The 22,406-nt window shown below is 38.7% G+C and overlaps 1 long non-coding RNA gene and 1 pseudogene across 1 annotated transcript in view; both read right to left on the reverse strand.

Annotated features, from left to right (window-relative positions):
* Positions 1-22,406, reverse strand: part of LOC142426799 (uncharacterized) — an 86,960-nt gene that overhangs the window by 44,197 nt on the left and 20,357 nt on the right. The window lies entirely within an intron of this gene.
* On the reverse strand, positions 16,135-18,001 carry LOC142426084 (DNA (cytosine-5)-methyltransferase 3A pseudogene; annotated as a pseudogene).

The raw sequence follows: 22,406 nt of genomic DNA on the forward strand, positions 1-22,406 counted from the left end.
CCTTCCTCGTTTTTTTCTTCACTTGTTCTAAATCATCAAGTTGATGTCCCTCTTCATTAGTGGAAACAAAAAGAAGTCACAGGAGTGTGGTCAGGTGAGCAAGGTGTATGGGACAAGAGAGTCATACTGTTTTTGACAAAACCTGGTGCACTGAGATGAGTACATTAGCAGGTGCTTTGTCATGGTGGCAAAACCGGACCCCTGGCTGCCACAAATCAGGCCTTTGTGTCGCATATTGTTATGCAATATTTTCAGGACCTATAAATAGAAAGCTTGATTAACAGTCTGACCTGGTGGAGCAAACTCCAAATGCACTGAGTTGACATTTTCATCCATTAGTGAAGTTGACAGAATGTCCAGAAGAAGGTTTGTCTTCAGTTGACATTTCATCTTTTTGAAAATGAGAAAACCACTCATGCAATTGAGTTTTTGCCCATAGCATGGCCTTGTAAGCTGTGTTCAACATCACAATAGTTTCTGTGGCAATTTTCCGGAGCAGGAATCAACATTTCGTAGGCGCATGTAGTTCTCTTAAACTGTCCATCACAGACAACGATGCTCTAGCATAAACTGCTTTCTAAAAAATATGTACTGTGACCAAACAGAAACTTCCAGGCAATACCACTGGGTGCACTAACTCAGAGTGAGTTGCTAGATGCTTGTCTAAAGAAAAAATGCTTCCTATGAAAGCTCTGCCCAGTGGAGCTCTTTCCAGCCTTGTTTGAGTAACCCCTGATGTAGGCAAACTTTTTACCTCTTCCAGTAATTTTTCTTTTACCTATTTGAAAAAATTTCTTATTATTCAATAGTTTAAAATTTAACATTCATATTAGTTATATATTTTATTTGTCATAAAGCATTAATTATAAGATAGAATATATTTACTAGATAATAAAATATATATGACTGACTATAAAGATGTAAATATCAACTGTATTATTTGGTGTTTACCCAGTACTTTTATGTATTTTACTGCAGTGTCTAGATTCACATGTATTGTTTCTAATGCACAATAAGTGCACATTAACCCCATCTAGACTTCTAAGTGTTCCTCCTATTGCTTCATCAAATGGATCAATAGTTACCATATTTGATAAGATTAAAACATGAAGAAGAATCTTCCCCCAGGAAATGAAGTTCCTTGTATGGGTGAATATTTTTCCTCTTAAAATAAAATTTAAAACCTAACTATTTGCATAGAATTTGTCCTTGACAAATGACTTGTGAGTGTATTGTTTTATGTTGGTTATTCTGCTAGCCTAATTGTATACTAATACTGTGAGTAGTTCTTGCATGACCATTAAGCTCCATCTTATTTCCAAGTTATTACTCACCTCTTTCTTAAACCTAAATCTGAGCATGCAAAGAGAATGGGTGTGGGTAGCAGGATTCTTAGGTTCCTTGTTTTGATTGGGGCAGTGTGGGGAAGAGCTCTATTTGGTAATTATCATAATATATCCTTGCATTTAAACTTGAAGTGTGTGAGCAGATGTGACAATCGCCTAAAAGAGGAAATAAGTGCTGTAATTTAAAAGCCGGTTTTGCTGTACCACTAAAGTGACCAAGTGCAAGGACTTGATTTAATCAAATTATCTTTTAAAAGTTAAAACCAAAACAACAACAAAACCTGTAACTACATGTAAGTGCCATGCATAATTAAATGGGTTAATTCCCATCAGTGTGGGAATCTAATATTTTACATGACAGGGCATTAACCATCATAAGCTGTTCATCCTTCAGTGGAGATATATTATTAAGTAACTTAAGACAGTAAGAAAATATCCCCCTATTACATCGGCTGCCTTGTGTTTTTTTTGTTTTGTTTTGTTTTAAGTACCAGGAGTCTCAAGTCCATGACAGAATCTATATATTCATGTGCTCACTAATGAAAATAAACAACAGTTTAACAGGGAATATGGAACTGGCACTACATATAAATAAGCCAGGAAACCCTCAATGTGGAAGCAATTTATTTAGCTTTATCCAAACCTCTATTGCAAGATGTCACTCTTTTTAAATAAATGCAATTTCAGTGGCTGAGAACAAGTGTCAGCACACGAGGCGCCACCTTATTCTTCCACTAGGTGTCGCTTAATTTACTGGGCTAATTCCCTTTCTTCAAATTCTAGTTAGATTTCATTTCTGCCTTTTCCTTCATCACAAATATTTATGTTTACAAAGCCAAAGATAAAAATAGTTAATCCTCCTTTATCTCATTGAATGAATTATCTTCTGCTCCAGAAAATTAATCTGTTCAGTCCATCCACACTAGGTAAACTGCTTCCATACACATTGCACTGCTGTCATTTTTTTGGAATGCTCTTTCCAAATGTTCCCATAATCTAATTTTACCCTCTTTCTCAAGCTTTTGCCTGTGTTTCATGTTCTACATGAAGACTACTCCTTCCTAACTGCACTACAGAGAATTGTAATCTTTCCTCCAACTCCCTCTATCTGTACTCATTTTTTATCTAATAATCCTTTTTATCTAAAATCATGGCAATTTTATTTTTAATGCTATATAACATCTGTGTTTTAATTTATTTTGCTTTTGTGATTACTGCGAACCAAAACAGGACAGGAATCTGTTTTAGTCACAAGGGTGTGAACAGCATCAAGGTCAGTGACTATGCAAAGCAGTTGTTAAATAAAAAAAAGTTTTACTTAAGAGTTTCATATTGACATATTTTATTCAAAATATGAAAATATGCATAGTGGAAAAATATCACCACATGTATTAAATCTGTAAGCTGGAAAAAATCTGCACTGTTAGACCATATAAACAACCAAACAATGAAAGTGGAGGGGGACTCATTAACAATTAGCAATATAGAGATGAAAATGAAGATGACTTGAGTTACTTACTTATGACTGACAATTCAAAGACCACAGCCTTCAGTATGGATCACATGTGAACATAAAATAAAATGAAAATACTCACGGCTGGAGCAATAAACAGCATCATAATAGATAGGGGATGGGGGCAGGTTGAAGTTGTCAAGGATAAGAACAGCAATCAATACACATGGAAGCTGAAGTAAAGAAATCAAAAGGCTTACTATACTGTACAAATCCACTGCAAGTGACTCTTCTTAAGTTCCACAAAGAAAAGATACTACTTAGCTGATAAAGGTGTGCTTGACCCAAACCATGAAATCTCCATTGCCTCACATGCATGTGCATAATGGGCAATGAAAATGGACAGAAGAACCGAACCACTTATACTGCAGTGTTGGCACAGACTACCAAACCTAATGCGGCGGAGAACCGAAAGCAGAAAACTGGGAAAGAAATTCCATGAGAGGACTCATTAAAGAACACATGCATCTTTGGGCACAGCAGCGAAAGTTAACTGCGAGACAATAACGTCATGTCTGGTAGAAAAACAGCTCAGGGAATTTGAGAAAAAATCTCAGTGAGATGAATTGACCCAGTAGCATTGAAAATGGCACCAGATCAGAGATCACTGAGACGGAATGGGACAGGGCAACAAAATGTGTTCTGCTATCCACAAGGTCACTGTATGGAACATGGTATTTGGTTTGGCTTTCATACCTATTTGGTCTCTGAAAATAGCCTGAGCTGTTATGGTGCTCTTTGTTTTCAAAATATCCAGGCAGCTACAGGCTATAAAGAGGCCGCATGTGCTTGATTAACTCAAGAATCATGTTGTTGTTTATAAGTACCATCAAAGCAGTTTCAATCCATAGCTACCACGTGTACAACACAACGAAAAACCACTTGGTCTTGCGCCATCCCCACAATTGTTCTTAGGTTTGAGCCCACTGTTGCAGCCACTGTGTCCGTCCAATAGCATCAAGGCCCTCATCGTTTTTACTGTATCAGCACTTTAAGAAAACTGGTGTCCTTCTCCAGAGATTCGTCTTTTTGGATAACATGTCCAAAGAATCTGAGATGAAGTGTCACCATCCTTGCTTCTAAGGAGTCTTATAGCTGGAGTCCTTCCCAGACAGGTGTGTTTGTTCTTTTTGCAATCCGTGATACTTTCAATTTTCTTTGCCAACACCACAGGTAAATTGCACTAATTTTCCTTTGCTCTTCCTTATTCAGTGTCCAACTTTCACATGGATATGAGACAATTAAAAGTACAAGAGCGTGGACCCTGCCCTCATTAGGCCTCAAAGTAACCTCTTTGCTTTTCAACACTTCAAAGAGGTCTTGGGTAGCAGACTCACCAGTGCAATGCATCGCTTAATCTCGTGAATGCTTCTCCCATGAATATTGATTGTGGATCCAAGCAATAAAAAATCCTGACAACTTCAAACTTTTCTCCACGTATCAGGATGTTACTGATTGGTTGTGTTGTGGGAATATTGTTCTTCATTGCATTTATTTGTAATTCATACTGAAGACTATGGTCCTTCATCTCCATCAAAAGTGTTTCATATCCTCTTTCTCAGCAAGCAAAGTTGTGTCATCTTCAAATCACAGATTGTCAAGAGGCCATCTTGCTATCCTGATGCCATATTCTTCATATAATCCAGCTCCTCTGATTATCTGCCCAGTGTAAAAAGTGCAGAAGTAGAGGATGCAACCCTGACCTGCCTTTCCTGATTTAAACCATAAAGCATGCCTCTGTTCTGTTTGTACCACTGCTTCTTGATCTCTGTACAGGTTCTAGATGAGCACAATATAGCGCTCTGGACTTCCTATTCCTCTCATGGATTTTCTATAATGATAAGACACAACAGCAAAATGCCTTTGTACAGTCAGTGAAACACAAGTAAAAATCTACCCAGTATTCTTTCATTTCAACAAAGAGTCATCTGATATTAGGAGTGATATCCTTAGTTCTGTGTCATCTTCTCAATCTGGCCTGAATCCCTGGAAGCTCCCTGTCAATGTAAATCTCAGCAAAATTTTGCTTGCATGTGACATTGACATTGTTCTATAATGTGTGCATTCTCTTGTGTCACCCTTATTTGGAATGAGTACAAATATGGACCTCTTCCAGTCAATTGGCCAAGTAATCATCTTCCAAATTTCTTGGCATATATAAGTGAATTCTTCCAGTGCTTGGTCAGCTTGTTGAAACATTTCAATTGGTATTCCATCGATTCCTGGAGCCTTGTTTTTGTCAATGCTTTTTGTTTAACTTGAATTTCTTCCGCGGGAAATATTTATTATTGCTCAAATACTACCTCTTGAAATGGTGCCTCTGGGGCTCTGTAACTAAATTCTGGCATTCCTTAGCTCTAGTTCCCTTATTATGTTGATGTATACTAAAGGAACTGTTCTGCAGATTTGTCTTGGAGTTAAACAATCATTTCTCTCCTTTTTATATTGGATTTGTGGGGTGCCCTGATTTGGGTTTTCATGCTGACCCCCAGGGGAGGAGCTCTAGCTTGGCCAACTGGAACTGAATGTGCTCCCCCCCCACCCCCCCCACCCCCCGCCACCCCTACCCCCACCCCCAGCTATGGCTACCTGCTTGTGCTCTGCCACACTGCAATCTGATTCAGGTAAATTTCCTGACATCGTTTCAATTGCTGCAAATCTACGGCTACCAAGCCAGCCCTCTGAGCACGACATAACTAACACGCGGAGCTCTGGTGTGGGGTCTTGTTGGGACTAGCTTTCGCAGGCTCTCTTTGAGTCTGGGATTATGACCGCTTTAGACGTCATCCTGGGGTAATCACTGCTTGCTGTGGAACTAGGGCGCTGGCAAGGGCTCGGTCAGAAGCCTGCGGACCCAGCACAATGAACCTAGATTGTTTCAATGCGATCTCGGTTGGCTTTGTGAGTGAAAATAAAAAACAGCGGGGGTGGGGCAGGTACCCTACTACCCTGATTCTAATTTTAGGCCTTGGCCTCCCAGTTTCCTCCTCTCCTTACCTATTCATTTTTTGGTCTGGTAGCAGAGCTTCAGGCGGGTAAATATACCTGGACACCATCTTCCCTCCTGTGTTTCTTTTATTGGGAACTACCGTAAACATTTCTTCAGGTGGTTGATGGCTGCTTGTAGGTAGCCTTTGGTAAAGATTCTTTCTTTCGTGTGTGTGTGTGTGTGTGTGTGTGTTTTAATTTTGTCTATTCGTGTCTTGTTTTCTTATAAGATTCTGTCGATTTTGGAGATGGGGCCTTTATCTCATGTGTTACTATTGAATATGTATACTATATGCACAATATTCATGTTGTGCATAAATGTCACATTTTTAGTAGATCACAGTTTTTTATTTTGTCTTCTATAGTGTGAATACATTTTATTATGTCTGTAGTGCTTTTATACGTTAGGATTTCTGAAGTTTGTCCCTATCTCTTCACTGATGGTTTTAATTATTGGGTGATTTATAGTTAGGTCTGTGATCCATCTTGAATGTGTTTTTGTACATGCTTTGAGTTGGGAGTCTTGTCTCATTCTTTTGCTTATGAAAATCCAGTTTTTCCAGCACCATTTTTTGAAAACACTGTCTTTTGCCCATTTAATGTGTTTTAGTTCCCTAACAAAATTTAGATGGTTATAGGTAATTGGTTGTATTTCCGGGGTTTTGGTTTTATTCCACTGGGCTTCATAGCTATAGTTGTGCCAGAACCAGGCTGTTTTGATTATTGTGGATATATAGTACGTTGTGTGGTCTGAACGTTAAACACTTCTACATCATTTTTATTTCTCAATAGGGCTTTATTTATCATAGGTTTCTTTCCTTTACGTGTAAAGTTGGGAATTAGTTGGGGTTAGTTTATCTCTACTGAGGAAATATGACCTTTGTATGTTGTTAGTGAATGCCTTGTGTATTTAATTAAATTTATTTATGCTGACTAGTGTGACTTGGCTTGATTTGTACTATTATTACTGCGTTTATGATTTGCAAGTGTGTGTTCCATGGCTACTTTTTGTTTGATTGGGTGGGTTTTCACCTGGTGGAAATACCTATTGAAGCTCAGTCTGAAATCCTGGGAAATGCTGTACAGGTTTTCGAAAGTTGCTATTTTCACATCTTTCCTTTCCAGGAACATTCTTCCCAAGTCAGTTTGGGTATGTGTGTCTTCTCTGGTCTATGTCTACTCATTTCAGCAGAACTGCTTGCTCCGTGTGACACCTGTCTCTCTATTTTTCACATCTGGACATTGTCTTCAAACGCAGAGTCAGGGATTTCTCAAATCTTAGATGATTTGTTTCACTTCTTTAGTGTTAGGTCAATGTTCTCTGTTTCCTGGTGTCCAATATTTGAAAACAACTATGTCATAGTGTCTAGTTGTCTATATTTTATAAAAGAAACGAGGGTATTGACTTTTTATGATTTAAAAATCAAGTCCTTGCTTCTTTTGAGCACGTTGATTTGCTGCAATAGGCTTCAATGATGTCACTAAATGTATCTGTTTTTGCTGCTCAGAGTCACTCAGTCAGCTCTATCTCATCTTGACCTACATACTGCACAACAAAGCACTACCAAGTCTTCATCTAGCTTTACAATTATTGTTGTGTTGGAGTCTCCTGAACTCCCACTCTGTCAATCCTTCTTGTGAAGAGTCTTCCTCTTATTTTTTTATTTGCTCTCTACTTTACCAAGTATGATGTGCCCGCCCCCCGGCCCAGGGAATGGTCTTTCCTGATAACATATCCAAAGTATGTGATCTAAAGTACTGCCATCTACCTGGATACACTTTCTTCAAGACAGATTTGAGTAGTGAGGATCTCTAGTGGCAGAGTTGGCTACCTGCTGATTGTAACTTGAAAAGGCTGAGTCTCTGTGTTCTTGTACAGATGTTCAGTCTCAGAAACCCTAGAGAGTAGGTTTATTCTATCCAGTAAGGTAACTATGTGTAGGAACTAACTCAATGGTGGTAGTGTAGGTTTTGTTTTCTTAAGGATAGTAGTAAAATTATAATTTTATGAGTAATATAATAATTGCCAATAATAAAAACAGCTGGGACTAATATATCTACCATTAACTTTACCCTAAGTACTTGACAACTATACCTTATCAGTTTTTAATAACTATTATTATAGTTTCATATACATAAAGATACTGATACTCAAATTACTGAAAATCAAATTATTCTTATGTCACATATTATAGCACTAACCATACTGGGATCCATTTATTTTTTATTCAACACACACTCTGGAGTGCTTACTAGTGTCAGTTAGATATTAATTACATAGAAATAAAAGTACATGGAACTTACATAGCAGTGGCTAAATGTAAAAAACAAGAGGACAACAAGTAAACATAGGAAAAATATTGTGAACTTTAAGATATAAGATATAAGAAGAGAGTGTAAATTTTTGACTGAAACAGGAATACCAAGAAAGAGGAATCTATCAAAGAAAAATTAAAGGTAATACCCAAGAAAGCAAATTCATAAACATACAAACCATTCTAATGATGCGCACTTATGCTGTGAGTGAGAGGCTTATATGGAAGTGGAAGAGACTTAACACATTTTATTTTACAAATTCATTCTGGATATTGTAATTCTTCCTCTAAGGCTTATTATCTTATTCCACACTTAGCACATGTTTTCAGGAGGGACTAAACTCTGAAGAAGGACATCATGCTTGGAACAGGATCAATGAAAAACAGGGAAACTTTCAACAAGCTAAATTGTCACAGTAACATACCTTTACATACCTCAACTAATGAGACAACTGGAATAGCCTTGCAGTGTGGGGTACACCCCAATCCTGAGGCATAGAAACATTATTTAAGCAATTCATCCATCCTATTCTGTCTGGAGTCTTCCTTTTATTAGAAACAAATCTTTGGTCAAATGGTTTTCCATCATGTCTTTCTCCTTATTTTCTTGATCTATATATCAACATCGTCTACCAACTTTACCAATATTATATAGCATATTTCTTTCTGTTTTCTCTTAGAAGACAGGGTGCGAGATATTCCACTGAAAGGTCAGATCTAAAATATTTGCAGATGTGACTTAATTTTGTGATTGGTTCATGTGGAATAACAATATATACAGTGGTAGAAAATTTTGTATATTATATGATACATTTTTTGTATTATATGATACAAATTTGTCTTAGTAGAATTCATATTTCTTATTCATTAGGCTTTAGCTACTACTGTGATTACAATTAAATAATTGCAAGCATGATGTGTGGATCATTATATTAATTACCTCCCACATTTCCCAGTGTGTCTGTATAAATAATTAAAGAGAACCCTTATGTCAAATCACATTAGTAAAGTAATGCATCAAATGTTTCTCAGGAAAATCCAAAAGAAACCCCCAAATTAAATAAAAACAAAAAAAACCTCATAGATTAACTGTTTGTTTTCTGAAATATAAAAGAAAACCTCAAGTTAAAAAAATCAAAGCCAACAATCCTCATGGATTAACTATATAAGTTTTTGTTACAATGTGGTATACATTATGATAGTTATATTTATTATTCATAGTTCATGGAAAGTCTATAGACAAATAGGAATGTATACACATTTTACATGATGACTCGTTAATTCATTTAATTATCCTCTAATTAAAGTATTGTTTTATAAGTGTGAACGTACATATGCATTAAACAAACCTAACCTCATTATCTAGTCAGCGCTGCCTCATAGCAACCCTATAGAACGGAGTAAAACTGCCCCTGTGGGTTTCTTTAGAGGACTAGCAAGCTCCATCTTTCTCCCTCAGAGTGTGTTTGTGGGTTTGAACTGCCAACGTTTCAGTTAACAGCTTAAAACTAATAAACACTGCACCATTAGGCCATCAACTATACTTATATTTGATACATAAAATATGATAAAAATAAATCATTTGAAAATGCTGTGCCATATTACTCTGGTAATAAATAGAAAAGAAGAGAATTCAGTGTAGGTTTTACTTAAGTATTCAAGTATGTTTTTTCCCCCCCGTAACAAAAGCTTTCCATATGAATCTATCTTTATGAACTATAGTGCGCTGATATTGTTTAAAATGTTTTCTATTCATCTTCAAAAAACTCCCACAAAATGACTGAGATTAGTCAGTTTTGTCATTTCTCTGATATAAAAGAGCCATCTCAGAAGTCACAATGGTAGAATTACTACAACAGTGAAAGAAGAAAAACCACTAACAGAGGGCTTTCTTCTTTTTAAAAATAATTTTATTGGGGGCTCTTACACTCTTGTACCAAACCCTATTAATTATTTCTCACATATCTGTACATATATTCCATCGTTCTTTTCTAGACATTTACTATCCATTGAGCCCTTGGGATCAGCTCCTCTTTTATCCCTCCCCTGTCCCAAGCACTTGTGGCCCTTTGATAGATTGTAGTTTGCTAATTATTTTCAAATCTCACACCAAGCGCAGTCCCTCTTCCCCTCTGGTTTCTGTTGTTCTTTGTGATCGCTATCCTAATCCCTCTCCACCTCTTCCCCCTTCCCCCTACACCTTTGGTATCTCTATTCCCATTCCTGTTCCTGGGTTCCTTGTGTCGTGAGTTTTATCTCTTGCCTATACCTATGAACATGTTCCCATCTAGTCTAGATTGTGAGGCGGAACTGAGGTCATGATAACGGGGTATGAGGAGGCCTATAGGGAACAGATGTATATTGTGTAACTTATTAGCATGCTATTGCCCCCTGGTTGATTCACCCTCTCCCTGAGACCCCTCTGTAGGGGGATGTTCCATTGTCCATAGATGGGCTTTGGGTCTCCGCTCCAACCCCCCTCCATTTTGTTTCCTGTTTGTTGTGATTCATATCAAAACTTATGGGATACTGTGAAGGGAGTTATCAGTGGTATCTTGATATCAATAAATGCATATATAAAAAAGAGGCTTATGACTGATATTATCACAAGACTTCCAACAACTATAACAGAGTCAAGAGATAAACCACTCCAATAGCAAAAGAAAAGAAATAAGGCAGAGTTAAACCAGTGGAAAGACAGGAGAATGGTGCAAAAAACAAATGCAGTAAAAAGCTGGTTCTATGAAAGGATCAACAGAATTGACAGACCACTGGCAAACCTAACCAAGCAAAGGAAGGAGCAAACATCACTAGAAAGGATGAGGAATAACACAGGGGTAATTACAACAGACCCCTGTGAGATGATAAGGATAATCACAGAGTACTATGAAGAACTGCATTCTAATTAATTCAGAAATGTGGAAGAAATGGATAAATACTTGGATAAGCAGTCCCTCCCTAGATTATCTCAGACAGAGGTCAAGAACCACAATAAACCCATAGCAAAAGAAGAAATAGAGAGAGTCACCAAGAAGCTGCCAACAAAAAAAAACCTGCTGGGCCAGATAGCTTCACAGCAGAATTCTACCGAATATTCATGGAAGAATTGACACCGATCCTCCACAAAGTATTCCAGAACATAAAAAAGGATGACAAACTCCAAAAGTCATCCTACAAATCCAGCATAACTTTGGTAGCCAAACAGGGAAAAGACCCCAAATGTATAGAAAACTACAGACCGATATCTCTAATGAACATAGATGCAAAAGTCCTTAACAGAATATTGGCCAATAGAATACAAAAGTAAATAAAACATATCATCCACCACGACCAGGTAGGATTTATCCCAGGGATGCAGGGATGGTTTAACATCCCCCAATCAATCAATATTATACACCACATTTATAAGAAAATGTATAAGAACCACATGATAATATCAATAGACACAGAAAAATCATTTGACAACATTCAGCACCCTTTCCTAATTAATACACCAAGAAGATAGGAATGGAAGGCAAATTCCTCTACAAAAAGCCAACAGCCAACATCATAGTCAGTGGAGAAGGGATGAAAGCAATCCCACTGAAAAAGTGGACCAGAAAACAATGTCCCTGGTTCCCACTTCTATTCAGTATCATACGGGAGGTCCTAGCTAACAGCATAAGACAATGAAAGGACATTAAAGGTATCCAAATGAGAGAGAAGGAAAAGGAGAGGAAACTATTGGTATTTACAAATTACATGATACTGTACATTGAAAACTCCAAAAGCTCCACAATGGGAGTACTTAGAGTTATCGAGGAATATGGAAGAGTGGCAGGATACAGGATCAACAGAGTACTTTTAAGATGCCTGTCTGAAGGGGTGGAGGCCACAGGAGCCATACTGCGACAGAGCAGAGAAGCCAAGCTACTGAGACATTAAGACATCAAGGCAGAGATGCAGGTGGGCTTCTTGACCCATGAAAGTAGAGGTCAAGGGACCATGTGATTGAGAGATTGAGGACCAGGGAAGATTCAGCTGTTGGCTAAGCAGAGGCCCTGATGTGGCCCACAGACTATCCTTAGAGCTCTATGATCCTGTCTTATGGTAACTTCTTAATTTCCCTAAAACCTGCCAAATCATGAGTGTTGTCTGTGAGGTTTGAATGTGCATTGCAATAAATTTTCAAACCCAGTGGAGGAGAGTGACATAGCAGAGATGGTAGGTGTCAGAAAAGGGTAAAAGAAGGGCTTTAGGTAGAGCCATGTTGTATCTTGGCCTTATGACATTGGCTTTGGGGTTGTGTGAAGTGAGATTCTGTGTCTTCCTTTAGTAGCCAAAAGAATTCAGATAAATCACCCATGCTATTTCCTCATGAAATCTATATTTTTAAAAGCCATTCCAAAAAAAAGAAAGAAAGCCATTTAATATTTTTATTGAATTAAAAAATGTAGTTATTTTCATTAAATGGAACAATTTTCCATATTAAATTGGTTTATGAATTGTACAATTATGCAAATCAGTATTTTCAAGTGATACACCATAATTTTAGTCTCTAAAACTTTTCAAACTTTGATTTTATCTGCAACAGAAATGTTAGGAAATCTATTTAAGCAGATTTGGTTGTTCATTTGTTGATAACATTTACCTAGAATAAAGGGTAATTGCTAAATTTATTTATTTTTCTATTTAAATAAAATACCATCCTTTTGTAAACCCATACAGAGGTTATAATTTGTAACAAATATTTTTTCATAAAATTAAGTAGAGATGGTATATGTCAAATAACATGAAGGATTGTGTTAGTCTTTTCTGTTTAATATATGGGGTCTCAAAAGTTTGAAGGTAAACGAGCGCCCATCTAGCTCAAAAGCAACAAAGTCCACATGGAAGAAGCACACCAGCCTGTGTGATCACAAGGTGCTGAAGGGATCAGTTATCAGGCATCAAAGAACAAAAAATCATATCATAGTGTGCTCACATCCATGATATGATTGCTGAAGACAAATGGGTGCATAAGCAAATTTGAAGAAATCTCATGGTGCTTGGCTATCAAAAGGTATAGCATGTGGGGTCTTACAGGCTTGAAGGTAAACAAGTAGCTGTCTAGCTCAGAAACAACAAGGCCCACATGGAAGAAGCATACCAGCCTATGTGATCACGAAGTGTCAAAGGTATCAGGTATCAGGCATCAACAGAGCAAAAAAATCTTATCATAGTGAATGAGGTGGGGAGTGTGGAGTGGAGACCCAAAGCCCCTCTGTAGGCCACTGGAGATCACCTTCCAGAAGGGTCGAGGGGAGGGAACGAACCACTCAGGGTGCAATTTAGCAAAGATGAAAAATACAACTTTCCTCTAGTTCTTAAATGCTTTCTGCCCCACCACCCACCCCCATTATCATGATCTGAATTCTACCTTGCAAGTCTGGCTAGACCAGGGGATGTACACCGGTACAGATAGGAACTGGAAAAACAGAGAATCCAGGGCAGATGATCCCTTCAGGGCCAGTGATGTGAGTGGCGATACTGGGAGCGTAGAGGGGGAGTGAGTTGGAAAGGGGCAACCAATTACAAGGATGTATATGTGACCTCCTCCCTAGGGGATGGCCAACAGAAAAGTAGGTCAAGGGAGACGTCCGACAGGGCAAGATATGACAAAATAATAATTTATAAATTATCAAGGGTTCATGAGGGAGTGGGGAGCAGAGAGGGAGGGGGGAAATGAGGAGCTGATGCCAAGAGCTTAAGTGGAGAGCAAATGTTTTGAGAATGATGAGGGCAATGAATGTACAAATGCACTTTACACAATTGATGTATGCATGTATGTATGTATCTTTGCAACACACATCAAGCTAAGTATTAAGCTATATAAACTATGGAATAACAGGATCCTACCAGTTATTACTTTAAAATTATTTGATGAGTGTCATCACGTAATGTGTAAATTCAACTGCAGAATATAAGCTCTTGAGCTGCCATGTCAGAAGATGAAATCATTCTAATTTATGTCACATATGTTTAGTCCTGAAATGCAGATAATTTAGCAGTATTTTCATATTTATAATCAGTAAACACCAAGAAAGATTTCAAAATTTGCTTTGAACTTTAAATTCTCATCAGAATTTTCTGCATAGAAGCACTGGTGGCCCAGTGGTTAAGGAGACCACCTGTTAACCCAGGGTCAGTGGTTTGACCCCACAAGTTTCCCCATGGAAGAAAGGTGTGGGAGCCATGTCCTGTAAAGAACTGCAGCTTTTGAAACTCTGTTGGAGTTCCGCTTTGTCCTGAGGATGGCTGTTGGTTAGAGGTGGCCCAAGGGCAATGGTGGGTACCTTTTATTACTTACTTAAAAAAAATCATTTTATTGAGGACTCATACAACTCTTCTCATAATCATTAATTAAGAGAGAGAAAGAGACCTTTGAAATATTTTTACTTTAATTCAAAGTGAAAGGGTGAATACTTATAATCAGTTGATTTCTTTCTTAGAAGTTCTGATGACCAAAGTTCTCTAAGAATCAACATTAAACCTTAAATCAGTGGTTCTCAGCTTTCTTAATGCTGTGGCTCTTTAATATAGTTCCTCATGTTGTGGTGACACCTGAACCATAAATTTATTTTTCTTTATCACTTAATACAATATAACTAGCTATGTCCTCATTATAATAATAGCTATATATATCGCACCACTACTACTGAGTTCCATCTGACTCACTGACTCATTGGAATTCTATATATGGTTTCTGAGGCTGTAAATCTTTACAGGAGTGAATAGTTTCCTTTTTTTTTTTTTTAATTTGCTCCAGAGAGTGGTTTCCCTGTTGCCTTCCCATATTCTAGATGATTCCTTGTCTCACCACAAGGAGGTCTCAAATCAGCAAAAACAAAATTGAGAAATTGAGTCCGAAGATGCCTTGCCCTACCATTTTTACCACCCACCTTAAGGGGTCTCCTTCCTTTTAGAACAAAAATCAAAAGGCTATTGCAAGAGTCTGGATGAATTCCACCCTGATTTTTCCAAGGTTCTGACCAATCACCTCACACTCCTTTTTAAAATAACTTAATTGAGATCTCTTATACATATCATAACCATTCATAATTCAATTAGATCAAGCACAGCTGTACAACTGCTGCCACCATCAGTTTAAAGACATATTCTTTCTTCTTCAACTCCTTGATATCAACTCCCCTTTACTACCTGCCTCTACTGTCCTACCCCCAGGAACCCTTATTATTATATATTATTGCTATTATTATTTATTTGTCTTATCTTACATCCTCCAATATATCTATCATATAGACAATAGGTAAACAAGAGGTACTATCTGCTTCTAGAAACTGATTTTTCTCTAAGCTTCCTGTGTGGTAGGCACCTGAAATAATGTAGAAAAGTGTCTGTGTCGATGTTTTAGCCTCCCTGCTGCTGGCTGGGTTCTGCTTTGCTTGGCCAGGAATGGTGGTCACAAGATTGCTCAGAGTCCAGAAAGGAATTGTGCAGCCCAGCTCTCTATTTTCTGTCTCCTGTTTGTGCTCCTATCTTATCAGGTTAGGGACAATGACCAAATATATGTATTGATTTCTATAAAATTTATTTTATCTCTTTTCCTATATTTCCTTCTGCAAAGTATTGTTACATATAGGATTTGATAGATTTTTTTTTATAAACCCTCTAGTTTCATTCACAGTAAGAAACAAACCCTCAAACAAATGGAAAACCCTCTGGAAAGAGTAGAAACGATTTGAGCAGAAGTGAAGCAGGGGGTGGTGGTGGGGGAATATAGGGAAAGGTTTCATTTTTGTAAATAGAAACAACGTTTAACATTGAAAAACACAGGAGATGATGGCCAATCGCTTTGCAATTTCCTCCAGGAATTTCTGCAGCTGTGGCTTGTTTTTTGTTTTGTTTAACACCTTTTCTTCTGGGTTCTGATACTTCACTCCTCATGTTCTTGGTGGTTTTGATGTTATTGTTTGTAGCATTTGTCATTGCCTCAGTTTACTCTTGTGTACTCACAAACAAAATACTCCTTCAACAGAATGACGAGGTGGTGGGTTGACTGGCCGACTCCACTACCCACTGGTTGCCCTTGCTTCATCAAGCGGGTCTTGTTGGAGACATCGGATAATGAACAGGGAAGCCAAACATCCTTTCCATATCAAGGCACCGTAGGATGCCCTCTCATTCAAGACTGATTCTTGCCTTGCTTTAGAGAGATTGATCTAAGAGTGATGATCCTTATTTTGCTGAACTTGGCTAGTCTACTGAGCTGCAGACACTTCTGCAGCTCCAGCTACCCTTCCTAGCAGATGCCTAAGGCCTGTTCATACCTTAAGGCTACCCCAGAAATAACAGGCCTTGTGAGCTGCTGACACTTCTTTGGCATCGGTCTTCCCAGGGTTGGACTCCAGAAATCACGAGATGTCCCTCTTGTCCCTAAAGCCCCTGGTCCCCTTGTTTGTAAAGAGTCAGAAGAAAGGCCGGAGGTGGTAGAATTCAGTGAACATCCAGTCAGCACCCTCACAGAGTCCTTGTGGGCAGGGCTGATGATGTAGAGGTCACTGCAGGGACTAGTCCCAATCACCAGATCAAACAGGCCCCATACCAGGATGTGCTTTGGGTGACACTGTTGGACATCGCTAACATGATCTTCCCCGGCTGAAAACCGTGGCGTCATGGACACGGTGATGGAGGCCTCTCTCGCCTCGGAGGCAATGCAGTGACCCACTGGATGCCCAGGCCCTTCGCAGTCTGCAGCACAGTAGCAATACCATCCAGCAGGGGCAGCACCCAGATGGGCTTCCTCCTTTCAGCTTGGACAGGCTGGGACACCTTGGGCAGGTCAAGTGCGTGGGAGTAGTTATTGGTGGAAAACATCTGGAGCTTGGGCGGCCAGTCGCCCCACCGCTGCGGCAGCAACCCGCAGATGCCCTGGTGCCCACACATGCAGCAGTTCCAGGAGTCTCCTCTATGGTCTCCTGGGCAGCCCCAGCCCCACCAAGGGATCCACACACTCCACACGAAGCCACCTGGCGCAGTTGTGCCCACAGCTGAGCACCTTGCACCCCCCAGGGCAGATGGAGTAGTAAGACTGATGGCGTCATCTTCCTACTGACACACGTGCGACAATGTTAGATAGAGAGAGAGTGTCCAAGGGTAACATGGAGGCTTCTGCAGGAGATGCAAATACCTCGACACGGAGGCATTTCTGCTACACCTCCCACACCTGCTGCTCGTGGGTGCCTTCATTGATGATCTCCTTGACCTTGGGCTGCTCTTCTGGCTTGTGCTCTTTGCGGCCTTTTTGGCTGGTGGGGGCGGTACATAGGCAACTGCCTCCATGTCAACACACACGACGGTATAAACTTTGTAAGGATTCTTCCCCTCTCTTGAGGCCGGAGGCCAGGAAGCCGGAGTGCCCATTCCATCGTTTGTTCGTTCTGCACCTCCAGGACGGTGGCAGTGTCACTCTGGCTGTAGTCATGGCACGTTGGAACAGCTCTCCTGCGTAGCTGCTGTGGCCGCCTGGAGGAATGCCTCGTGGACAGCCTTGCTGTCCACGGGCTGTTTGTTGTATATAAGTGACACTACAGAACACTCAGCGCACCAGCTTCTCAGGTCAGACAACTGAGAACTTATTGTCTCTGAACCACATGACCCAGCAGGCGCTTTAACGGCTCCACTCCTGTAATCCAACAAGAACGAATGTGTTCTGGCCGCCAGGAAAAGCCCACACCTTTCCCCACAGGAGCTCCTGAATGCCAAAGCCCAGCCGTCCTCTTACTCAGACTGACCATCAACGGCTTTGGTGGCTTCATGTCCCCAGCAGCAGCCTCCACGGGTTCAAGCGAGGTGGCCATAGTAGGGGATGAATGGCCAGCGGGCTACTGCATAGTGAGGTGAGGTGGGAGGTGGGGTGGCTAACCTCCTCCAACTTTTGTGACTCAGTGGATCCCTGGGTTTCCTCCATGGCGTTGATTACTGCAATTACCTTAGCTTTCTTCTCAGCCCATAAGGTCAGTTGCAGCCCCTCTTTGGTCCTGCTCAGGGGTTGGGAGCAAATAGTTTCATCTCACTACTGCAGAGCTGCTGGTAGGTTTGAACTGCCAACCTGGCAGTCAAGAAGGCAGTATTTCTCCTTAAAGGGTATGTGTGTGTTTCTATAGATCTATCTATCTATCTATCTATCTTTCTTTGTTTCTTTCTTTCTATCATCTATATAACTATACACACATATTGGTTGTTGCACATTTTGGAAATTTTTTGGCTAAAACTGTTATAATTCTAATATCACTCCAAAATAATGATCTTGAATACTTCAATTTGTATTTTAACTAAATATAAATTTTAGACAAACTTGCTACATTTTGACAGGTACATTTGAAAGGTAACTAGAATAGACATAAAGAGAGCTTGTCTTCCCCAAATGTCTGCACTAGTGGGAATTGGCTGGGTTGAATAGAGGTGTTGAAAAGAAGTCAGGCACCCATCAGACACCTATGAGAAAGCACCTGGGCACCAGAGGTGCGACACCACACAGTTGCACCTGAACTCAGTCAATAAGATCAGCCAATGCCCCCAACTATGTAGGAGGGGATAAAATGTAGGAGGGGATAAAACAATGTAGGAGGGGATAAAAGCGGGGCTCACATCCCACTTTCGCTCTTGGCTTCCGGGGATTTCCTGCTCTTGGCTCTGCGTGCATGGTTTTGCACTCCTGTCCTACTATCTGTCTCACGTGGTTTTCCGTGCTCTCTTGAAGTGGCTGTCTTCATTAGTGAATCCACATACTTCCCAGAACTAGCTTGTACTTTTTGACTTTATTACCTGAAGGTTTCCTTTCCCTTATAAAAGTCACTTGGATTTACAAAAGTGCTTCTGCTGTGTGAAATCTTTCAGCATTGGGAAGCAAAAATGGAGGCAAACCATCACAGAAACCTAACATATTCACCCTGTAAACATATATTGTTAGCTTATTTTCCAATAAAAAATTTAAGAACAATAAATATATCATCACAACCAAAAATTCAACCATCTAGGGGATATGCTCCAATTCTATAAAAAATACAAGGTACCTAAAAAATACAAAGAAAGACTTACAATAATTTAATCAATAATTTCTAAACTTCTTCCATCTAAATCCTCAGGTGAAGGTAGTTTCACCAATGAAGTTCAAGAACATTAAAGGAAGAAATGACAACAATATTCCATGATCTTTTCAAAAAATCATAGCAGCAGAAAATCTTTTAACTCATAATGAAAGGTCACCAAAGGCAGATCCCAGACACTATGAGGAAGAAAAAAATATGGACTAATCTCTCATAAAAATAATTGCAGAAGGTCTTGACAGAATACTAGCAAATAAAATCTAACAATGAATAAGAAAATTATCCACCATGACCCAGTTATACTTATTTCATAATGTAATCCCATTCATAATCAATCAATGAAAGTCATCATATCTGCAGGATCAGGAAGAAAAACCATATGACTACATCAATTGATGAAAAAAATGTATGCTGCATTTAGAAATTCTACTAGAAACCTCATAATACATTACTTTCATCTTTCATTGGCCAGAACCTAATTAAATGTTCAAAAAAACCCTAAAGGTCACTTAACGTACTCTTATTGCACACAAATTTAGAAAAGAAGTAATGAAGGAGGAAGGATAGGAGTATTAGGATAAAACACCCAGCAATCTCTTTTCTAGTCAACAATAATGAAAATTTAATATACTTCTTTAAGAAAGTCTTAGTGCTATATGATGTGATTTCATCTCCTTGATTAATATGAGGCTTATTTTTCATACCCTTAAGAGTCATTCATATTTCTTCATTTCTTGGGCTATCACACCAGAAATATTCTGGTAAACAATAAAAAGGCAGAACAAAATAAAACAATTAGCGTTAAATTTATGATGGTTGGATTGGAGGAGAAACTTGACTATGTGGTTGGGAAGTAGGAAGCTGTAGAGACAGAGTGATTTCTCATTAAGAGACACACTTTGCAAATAACAAAAATATTACATTCTTTATTGTAATGCATTGGAAATGGTAAATTCACTGTTACTGTCATTCTTAAGGTATGTCTTTATATCTCCAAGAGATCCTCTGTTAACTAGTAATTATGTCATTAGATAAAAGAAAATTATTAGCACATTTACATGAATTAATTTATTGTTTAAATCACTGCTATGAAAAATGATTGTACTTTTCTTGGGCTCTGAATTAAAATAAACCATGATGTATGAAAGAGTAAAGAAAATATGGAAAACTGTTCCAAATAAGCCCTATTCGAATTTTACTCTGTTATACTAGGTTGTTTTCATCACAGATTTATGTGCTTAGGTAGCGTGGAGTTTCAAGGATGCAGAGATTTTGAAGATTAATTCTCAAACTTTATTAAGACCATCTTTGAGTAGAAGGCATCATAAAATTCTTTCCCTTACACTTTTGTTAGGTTGACTTGAAAACACTCAAAACATAAAAGCTTTGTGGAAATAAAATATTACAAAAAATACTGACAAAAAAAGATGTAACTTTCTGTAGACACTACGGAACAAATAAAACTATTCTCAATATGTACTCTTATTCTCATGACTGAAAAAGAAAATGTGTACGGGGATTTGTAAAAGTCAATATATAAAATTTCCGGGTAGGTTAGCCTTATTAATACAACAATTGTCCTTGAAATCGACTTTCTTCCTTCATGGTTATAGACTCAATTATTTTCCATGACAATAGGTCTATTTCCTTATCTCATCTCTTAGTCTGATTAAGTAACATGGCAAAAATTGAACAAGGAAGAGCAAACCACTTGTGAGAGCTTTTCACTAACTAATTACAAAATATTAATATACTAAGCACATTTTGTTATTCTTTTATTTATCTTTATAAGCATAATATAGTAGAATAATTTTAAGCAAGAATAAACTAGAATGCTAAAGCCAAGCAAAGGACTAGAAATAAGTTCCTGTTACAAAATAATTCAATAAATCATAAAATTTTGTCCACACTCTTGTCTGTCAAAACTCAGGCAACAGACCAACCAAGAAAACTAAATACAGAAAAGAAACTGGCATTAAAGAAATTATTATGTTTGGAAACAAAAATTAGCACTGAGTTCCAGAAAAAAAAAAAAGAATGCAAAATCTAATCCAGAGTGTGGTAGTTATATTATCTGTTGTCAAGTTGAGATTTATCAGTGAAGGGGTGGAGTTTAGCCTGTCAATCAGGTAGCAGCTTGATGACCTCATTTGGAGGTGCTAAGGAGAGAAATAGCTTGCAGGAGGGGGGACACACGGTCACTCCCTGAATGACATTGCAGCTGACAAGACACATGGAATGACACTAGTGCCCTGATCTGGAAGAGCCATGTGGAGACTCCTGCCAGTGCTGAGATGCTTACAATGCCACTGGATCCACAAGACTTCTCACCCACTGGCTTGTGATCTTCCTGCACTCAGCATCATTGCATGTGTTTTGTGAGTCTGAAGAGTACTTTACAGATTAGTACTGTACATATGGACTTATGGACTTGATCTGGACTGGACTTGGATGTTTTCTTAATGTACAAATACTCTCTATAAAGCTGTTGTACACATATGCGTGTTTACGAATTTGTTTCTCTTGTCTACACAGTTTAACACACAGAAAACACCCAAAACCCATTACCATGAAGCTGATATTGACTATAATTGATTCCTATTGTGACCCTAAAGGATGAAGCAGGCTTTCTAGTAGAAGACAAACTCATCGTTCCTTCATGGATTGGTTGATGGAACTCAATCACCAATCTTGCAGTTCACAATGCAATGTCTAACCCATAGCACTACCAGATATCATTAATCCAAATACAAATAATTTTAAATCTAAGATAATCAAAAGAGAGTATGTAGGTCACCCTAGACTTATTTATGCATGCACAGCCCAGAACTGGGGCAAGGATTTGAAAGGAATCTCAAAATCGACTTGGGTGTTTACTTCATACAGCTCTGTTTTTCCAAGGTGCTGCCTCACAGCGTCCAGACATTCAGCAGTCCCAGCTCTTTTGATTTTTAATTCCTCGGCTTCGCAAAATCACTGTACCCTGGACACCAGCCTCCTGCTCTGGGGTCTGGAAATGAGCCAAGTGAAAGGGTGCGAGAATTGTGTGCGTTAACACAGAAGCTCCCCTTTACACATTTTCAATATTATGCAATAGCTGAAAACACTCAACTTACTTACTAGATGCCCAGCTTTTTGTTTGCTTATAATAGGAAGG

Source organism: Tenrec ecaudatus, chromosome 14 (assembly GCF_050624435.1).
Source record: "Tenrec ecaudatus isolate mTenEca1 chromosome 14, mTenEca1.hap1, whole genome shotgun sequence".
In the NCBI taxonomy this organism is placed as follows: domain Eukaryota; kingdom Metazoa; phylum Chordata; class Mammalia; order Afrosoricida; family Tenrecidae; genus Tenrec; species Tenrec ecaudatus.